We start from the raw sequence: 7,908 nt of genomic DNA on the forward strand, positions 1-7,908 counted from the left end.
AGTTGGTTAAGCGACTGCCTTCGGCTCAGGTCATGATCCTGGAGTCCTGGGATCAAGTCCCGCATCAGGCTCCCTGCTCGGCGGGGAATCTGCTTCTCCCTCTGACCCTCCCCCTTCTCATGCTCTCTCTATCTCATTCTCTCTCTCAAATAAATAAATAAAATCTTTAAAAAAAAAAAAAGATGATCTGGTTACAAGAAATAGAAACTGCCTGGAGAACTTAAGTAGAAAAAAAAAAAGAATGTGGGAAGAAGATAGGGCAACTCACACAATGGAACAAAATGTGGACCAGGCTCAGGAAGGGCAGAGACTAGAGCAACCCCAGAGAAAAAGAGAAGCAGCATCTACCTGATGAATGGTCATTTCAGGGAGTCCTGCAGAGATTAAATAGTGCCAGCCATGTGGGGTCTTTCTATCACTCTTCTCACGAATGTAAACGCCTTCCAGCCACCTGGCTTAGGTCAGGAGCCATCATGTCCCTGACTGATAGTCCCATCAAAGCAAAACTAGGATGCTGTTAAGAAGGAGGATAGCTGATGGGAGGCAAAAATGATACATTTCCACTGAAATTAATTTTAAAACATGGGCAAAATACCACTTAAAGGATGTTGATTATAGGAATTCCTCATTCAAAACACAAAGGCAAGCATCTCTTTAATTCTGGTCATGTAATTGAACACACACACACACACACACACACACCCAAAAGTATAAATAAAAATTATGATAAGGTACATAAGTTTGAATCATATTCAGCCTAATAATATAAGCGGTTCATTCATTTATTTGTCTACAAGTATTTAGGGATTAGTCAAGATACAAAGGATACAGCACTGAAAAAAATGTTTTTAATTCCTGCCCCATGTAACGTATATTTTTAGTCAGAGCGAGACAAACAAGAGACAAAATAAATAAGTAAGTTATGTAGCATCTTAGAAAGTACTATGGGGTAAAGTAAACAAGAGAAGGCTGATAGGGGATAGGGAGTACCAGGTCAAGCTCGCAAATTTAGAGAGTGATTAGGGAAGGCCTCACTGAGGTGACAATGAGCAAAGACCTGTAGGCAGAGAGTAAGTCAGGCAGGTATATGGAGGAAAACCTTCCAGGAAGAAGGAGCAGTAGGTGCAAGGCTTTGAGATGGGTGGTCAAGGACCATAAAGACCATAAAGAGGCCGGTGTGGCTGGAGCCCCTGAAGTGAGCAATGGGAGAGGGGTTGGAAGTGAGGTCAGAGAGTGGTCAGGTCATGACAGGCCTTGTAGGCCACTGTGAAGCCTCTGACTTTTTCTCCAAGTGAAATGGGAAAACCACAGAGAATTTTTTTTTATTTAAATTCAATTAATTAACATACAGTGTATTGTTAGTTTCAGAGGAAGAATTTAGTGATTCATCAGTTGCATATAACACTCAGTGCTCATTCCATCACGTGCCCTCCTTCATGCCCATCACCCAGTTACCCCATTCCCCCGCCCCCCTCCGCTCCAGCAACTCTCAGTTTGTTTCCTAGAGTTAAGCATCTCTTACAGTTTGTCTCCTTCTCTATTTTCATCTTATTTTTTCTTCCTTTCCCATATGTTCATCTGTTTTGTTTCTTAAGTTCCACATATAAGTGAGATCATATGCTATTTGTCTTTCTCTGACTGACTTATTTTGCTTAGCATAATACCCTCTAGTTCTATCCACGTCATTGCAAAATGGCAAGATTTCATTCTTTTTGATGGCTAATATTCCATTGTGTATATATACCACATCTTTTTTATCCATTCATCTGTTGACGGACATCTGTGTTCTTTCCACATTTTGGCTGTTGTGAACATTGCTGCTATAAACATTGGGGTGCATGCGCCCCTATGAATCACTATGTTTGTATCCTTTGGGTAAATACCTAGTAGTGCAACTATTGGGTCATAGGGTAGTTCTATTTTTAACTTTTTGAGGAACCTCCATACTGTTTTCCAGAGCAGCTGCACCAATTTGCATTCCCACCAACGGTGTAGGAGGGTTCCCCTTTCTCCACACCCTTGTCAACATCTATTGTTTCCAGACTTGTTAATTTTAGCCATTCTGACTGCACACCACAAAGAATTAATGGCCCACCTAAGAATTCATCCTTCTCTTGAATCATCTTTCTATTCCAAACTCTATTAAATATCAGCACATTGTTTGCCTGGCTCTCAAGGCCTATCTGTACATTTCCTAGATGACTAAAGATTTCTGCAACACCTAGGCACTGTCTAACTCCCAGAACATTACTACTTGCTGTGTCAGTGTCCAACCAGGAGATAGAAATCACATGGTGATTTTAACAAGCAAAGTTTAACAGAAAATTCAATAATGTGGCATAAGCTAGTAAGAAGTAAACTCTAAAGAATATAAGAAGCAGTTACTACCCCTAAGGCTGAGACTGAGTACCCAAGGTAGATCTTCCCTCCTCCTAGTGCTGAGATCCATACCTAATTGGAGAGAGCACCATCATAGCTCACGGGGAATAGTTGCTGAGATGCCATTACTGATGGAACGTGCTGGAAATCCACCCTCCGGATTGCAAGAGAAAGCCATTGACAGAGAGATAACATTCCTTAGAACTGTCTGTAAGCTGCACAAGGGGCTCCCAGAGGAAAGCTGCTGGATGCTGGATGCTCTTGGCTGCCATGGACTGAAGGAGTCAAGCACTGAAGGAGCCATTCACTAAAGGAGCCAGATGTTGGAGACACCACACACTGCAGGAGCCAAGTGGTAAAGAAAGCCATGCCTTGCACTGCTGGCCTATGAGGTAGAAGTCACACACAGAACAGGAGTTTGCCAAGAAAACACACTGGAACCAGGACCAAAACAAAACAAGACAAAACCTTCTGCTCTAGTATCCTTCTAGCATCCTCTCCTGACAAAGCTAACATTGTGCCAACTGGCAAAGGAGAAATATTTCAAGGGCCCAACTTTACTTTCATAGAGCAGGCAATAATGGATGGACTTGAAGCTGAGAGGCAATAAATTGATAACCGGCACACCAGCTTTTCTTATTTGGATGCAATATTCACAGCATAAACTGTTGATGAACTGCAATATTATACTTTTCAAAGTGTTTTTCTAATGCAAGATACACTCCCACCCCCCACCAAAAAAAATCTGAAACCGTGCCTAAGTGTGAAGCTTCACGTTCTAAAAAATAAAATATAGTCTTCATTCTGAAAATTCTACACTTAGAAAATGCCTGAATATCTATTTAGGGCACTGGAGAGTCCCCTTGTTAAATAATGCCCAATGTAGGCCTGGGTACATGCTAGTCTATATAATCAAAAGTTTAATTGATTTTATTCCACTTTAAGTACTTGCCTCTTAGTATTTGCCTTTGTTTTTTCTGAGATAAGCACACAATTGTTGTCTTCCACTTGGATGTATTATGAATGAATGGCCCAGTAGATAATGATGGAAAGAGCATGGGCTCTCTGTCAGGCAAACTTGGTCTTAAATTCTGACTCCACCACTTTCTGCGTATGCGGCTTTCAGCATATCACTTAATCTCTATGAACTACAGTTTCCTCATCTCTTATTGGGACAATAGCACCCACTTTGCTATTTGAAGGGTTTGAAACGGTTTGAAAAGACTATCTGGAGCACTGGTAGGCTACGTGCCCCAGAGAAGTACCTTTCTTTTCTTTTTTTTTTTTTTTTTGAGAAATACCTATTTTAAAAGATGGCCTGGATCTGTGAATTTCATTGCTCTCAAGGAATTTTATTCAACTGCCCATGGTGAAAATTGTAAGCATGCCAAGTTAATTCAAAGTTTCATTCCAAAGGCAGCCACAGAAGCATAAAATAAAATTTTGTAAAATGTTCCTCTAATTACCATAGAACTTCTGAACAATATTCCAGTGTTGCTGGGGAAAAAAACATTAATTGGCACAGACACCAAAGCTTAATAGAGATTCTCAGAAACATTAGCTGTCCCCCTTGCTGCCTCTTCCTGACTTTTGTCGTTCTTTATATTGAGAGACCATTTTCTTTCCTTTTAAGTGTCTTGCTATAATAATCCTATTCTCAACTTCAAAAGTTCAAATAACTACTTATAGGAAAACAAAGCACAGTTTTACATAGAACACGGCTGTTGATGACAGTTCACCAAACAGAATGAGATGCTACACTAAAGGATTGTGAAAATAAAGCTCCAACATGAGATCTGTACACTTCAGTTAGAAACACCAGAATGACCTCAGACTCAAGGTTCCCATCACAATAAACAAATTTCTAGAACTTTCATGTAGTTTATTCTAATCCCAATTTCCAAAAACTGATATGTACTTTCTAGACCATATGCTCCTTTGGTTCATTTCATATCACTAATGTTTTTCATATTCAAATTACACCTGATGCCAAATATTTTTCTCTACTTTTTAAAGCAGATGTAGCCAGAGAGAAAAGTATCTCTTCCTTGGCAAGAAGGTTCTGAAGTTTCCTGTAAGCCAATTGAATTCTCAACACAAGATCAGACAAACAAGAATATAATGGAACCCAGGTGTTAGACTAATTGCTAATTTAATCATAAATGAAGAAAAGGGAAATATTAATCCTTGATGTACGTTGTTGTGTTAATACAGAATCCATCATAATAAAGGAATGACCTCACTTGGCTCAGAGGTTAACTGTATGAATGGTACTGTATTGACTGAATGTTAATAAGTTGGGTGTGTGGCAGCAGGTAAGCAGGAGATGACAGAAGGAAGCTATTGTGGTAGCTACGTAATTACAATGGAAGTCGTGTCTTGGATAATGAACACAACTCACATCACATCTTCTTGGTCACAGCACAATTCTCCAGCTTTGTTTATAGTAATCTGTGGGATTATTTGACAGCAAGATGACATTTTGACTTTGGAACAAATTTTTCTCATAGAAAGCACAATTACCCACTGATATTGTGATATGCAATTAGACACAGTCATGCTGGGCAACTTAGATTTTTTTTAAACATACGAATAATGGATGTGTTGTTCATTAGCACACAAGATTCTTCAGTCCTTGTACATGGCCTTCTTGTTCTAAATGTCTTGGTCATATGCAATGGATGCATTCTGAAATTTTTTAATTGCCCATTATTTAAATTAGAAGTTTCAAAATTTTAAATATAGAAAAGCCCTGGCAGCTAAACCTAATATCTGTGATGGATCAGATCTTTATTGTATGCAGAGACTGTGTCTCAAGGAACATTATTTGGGTTATATTCTATCTAAAGCCATTTAACCAAAAAATCCATATTGTAAAGGAATTTTATTATAGTGTAAAATGTAATACGCTGGAAATATGTATGAATTCTTATGAGTCCAGTTGTTTTATTTAAACTCACTGAGGCATCAGTAATGCACCACACTGAGCATGTGAAAGAGAGGAAACCTTTTGTAACCTTTCCAGTTTTGCCAAATTCAGAAAGGGAATTCTTTCCCTGGAGGGTGTGTGTGTATGTGCTGTGTGTGTGTCTGCGTGTGTGCGCGTGCATGCACGTGTATTTATATTTGTCAACATTTCGCCATCTCCCAATTACCTGCATATAAAATGGCCAAGTTTTTATCCTTTGCTGATTTCCCCCACCATCACTTAGAGCCACCTTCCTCTTTCCTCAAACTGTATTCAGGAGAAATCAGTATGTTTTAACATTAGCACAAACAAAACATAATTAAATGGAAGCAAAGTCTAAAATAACTATTTGTGGGCGCCTGGGTGGCTCAGTCGTTAAGCGTCTGCCTTCGGCTCAGGTCATGATCCCAGGGTCCTGGGATCGAGTCCCACATCGGGTTCCCTCCTCGGCGGGAAGCCTGCTCTCCCTCTCCCACTCCCAGGGCTTGTGTTCCTGCTCTCGCTATCTCTGTCTCTGTCAAATAAATAAATAAAATCTTTTAAAAAAAAATAAATAAAATAAAATAACTATTTGTTATATGTCATAATCAAATAGATTAAGCATCCATAATGTGCTTAAAATCATGAAAAATAAGATAAATGTATTTTCCTTCTGTGGTATAAATGATATTTAAAATATACTCATGAGAGGCACCTGGGTGGCTCAGCCGTTTAAGCGTCTGCTTTTGTCTCAGGTCATGATCTCAGGGTCCTGGGATTGAGCCCCATGTCAGGCTCCCTACTCAGTAGAGAGTCTGCTTCTCCCTCTGCCTTTCCTTCTCTCTCTCCCTCTCTCTCTCTCAAATAAATAAATAAATAATCTTTTTTAAAAATAAAAATAAAATATACTCAGGAAACATTGGAAACTGTATTGTTCTGTTACAGATTATGAACTGTCATTAGTCAAAAGCAAAAAAAAATCACACTAACTTTTTGATGTGATATTATCTGATTGCCAGAGATTAGCAGAAATACAGTAGCCCCCCCCCCCCCCTATCTGTGGGAGATAAATTCCAAGACCCCCAGTGGATGCCTGAAGCCACAGATAGTACTGAACCCTCTATGTGCTTTTTTTCCTATACGTACATACTTATGGTAAAGTTTAATTTATAAATTAGGCATATATAATAACAATAACTAATAATAAAATACAACAATTATAACAACACACTGTAATAAAACTCATCAGAGAGAGAAAAACCATGAGGGACTCTGAACTCTAGGAAACAAGCTGAGGGTTGCTGGAGGGGAGGTGGATGATGGGATGGGGTAACTGGGTGATGAGCATTAAGGAGGGCACATGATGTGATGAGCACTGGGTATTATACACAACTGATAAATTATTGAACACTACATCTGAAACTTGTGATGTACTGTAAGTTGGCTAATTGAATTTAAATTTTAAAAAATTTTAAAAGCTATATGAATTGGGTTTCTCTCTCTCAAAATATCTTCTTGTACTATACTAACACTTCTTCTTGTGATGAGGTAAGATAGTAAAATGCCTATGTGATGAGATACAGTGAGGTGGATGACGTAGGCATGCAACATAGTGTTAAGCTACTTTTCACCTCCAACAATACGTCAGAAGGAGGATCATCTGCTTCCAGACTGTGGTTGACCACAGGTAACTGAGACCACAGAAAGCAAAACCACAGGCAAGTGGGGACTACTGTACTAAACTTCTGTAGTATTCGTCTATAACATGGGATAATGTAACTACCTCACGAGGTTTATTGTGAAGATTTAATGCAATAAAGCAGGGATCAGCAAACTATAGAGCATGAGCCAAATCTGATCAACCACCTGTTTTTTTACATCCCACCACATAAGAAGAGTTTTTACATTTTTAAATGGTTTTTAGAAAGCAAAAGAATAAAGATATTTCATAACGTGAAAATTACGTAAAATTCAAATTTCTGAGTCCATAAATACAGTAATATTGGAACATAGCTACACTCATTCATTTTTGTATTGTCTGCTTTTGTATTTGTATGGCTACTTTCACACTACTACAGCAGTGTTAAGTAACTCAAGCAGAGCCTGCATATGACCTTCAGTGCCTAAACTATTTATTGTCTGGCCCTTAGGAGAAGAAATTTGCTGACCTCTGAAATAAGCATGAAAATCATTTAGTACAATGCCAAGCATGTGGCAGGGGCTCAATAAATGATATTCATTTATGTAAGTGCAGCCTTAGCATATTCATATATATTAGGTGGACTAAAAATTTTTGGTCCCCCAAGTGCTGTCCATGACTACAATATTTAGTATGGAGAGACCCCCTGGGCCACACTGGGTCACTAAAAGGCTTTCTCCATCCCTCCCCAGATGCCCAGGACTTGCCTCCATGCACCCTCTGCTCTGCAGAGAGGGTGGAGGGGTATCTTCTGTGTGCCTCACCCATTGCTTTCAATGCTGGTTTAGAATATTGCTCAAAAACACTCCTTTCCTCCTCCACCATCTCCATGGATGGAGTATACTTTGGGAATGACCAAATGACTTGCTTTGGAATGGAATAT

This window comes from Neomonachus schauinslandi, chromosome 5, assembly GCF_002201575.2.
Source record: "Neomonachus schauinslandi chromosome 5, ASM220157v2, whole genome shotgun sequence".
In the NCBI taxonomy this organism is placed as follows: domain Eukaryota; kingdom Metazoa; phylum Chordata; class Mammalia; order Carnivora; family Phocidae; genus Neomonachus; species Neomonachus schauinslandi.